At 43.2% G+C, this 310-nt stretch overlaps 1 non-coding gene across 1 annotated transcript in view; it reads right to left on the bottom strand.

The window, feature by feature from the left end:
• The window catches only part of LOC143306873 (small subunit ribosomal RNA), a 1,923-nt gene extending 1,903 nt beyond the window's left edge, over positions 1-20 (bottom strand). Inside the window, exon 1 of the ribosomal RNA XR_013064165.1 lies at positions 1-20. This exon is cut by the window's left edge and continues 1,903 nt beyond it. This is a non-coding gene — a ribosomal RNA (small subunit ribosomal RNA).
• Between the last annotated feature and the right edge of the window lie 290 nt (positions 21-310).

The following is a 310-nucleotide window of genomic DNA, read 5'->3' as shown; positions in this document are numbered from 1 at the left end:
CTGGCAGGATCAACCAGGGAGCTTAGTTATTATTGTAAATTTAAATTTTCGTCGTCGGCCCTCCCTGTAAGACCGATCGACGTTAAGCCATTTCTCTTTTGTATGTAACACACATTTCATAAATTTTGTACCTCTTATAGAGGCCAAATATTCTCCTCCTCCTCTCATAAAGCACGAAAATCACTTTCACGCCGTGCATCCATCGTGCAAGCACGTAGACCACACACGCTGGACAATATAATAAAAGATAGCGCGGACAGTGGCATGCTATACAAATCGAGAAAGCGCGTACAGTGATCATGCTGGTCAT

Source organism: Osmia lignaria, unplaced genomic scaffold (assembly GCF_051020975.1).
Source record: "Osmia lignaria lignaria isolate PbOS001 unplaced genomic scaffold, iyOsmLign1 scaffold0038, whole genome shotgun sequence".
In the NCBI taxonomy this organism is placed as follows: domain Eukaryota; kingdom Metazoa; phylum Arthropoda; class Insecta; order Hymenoptera; family Megachilidae; genus Osmia; species Osmia lignaria.
Note: the sequence above shows the minus strand (reverse complement) of the source record. Positions and strands in the feature narration are given on the sequence as shown.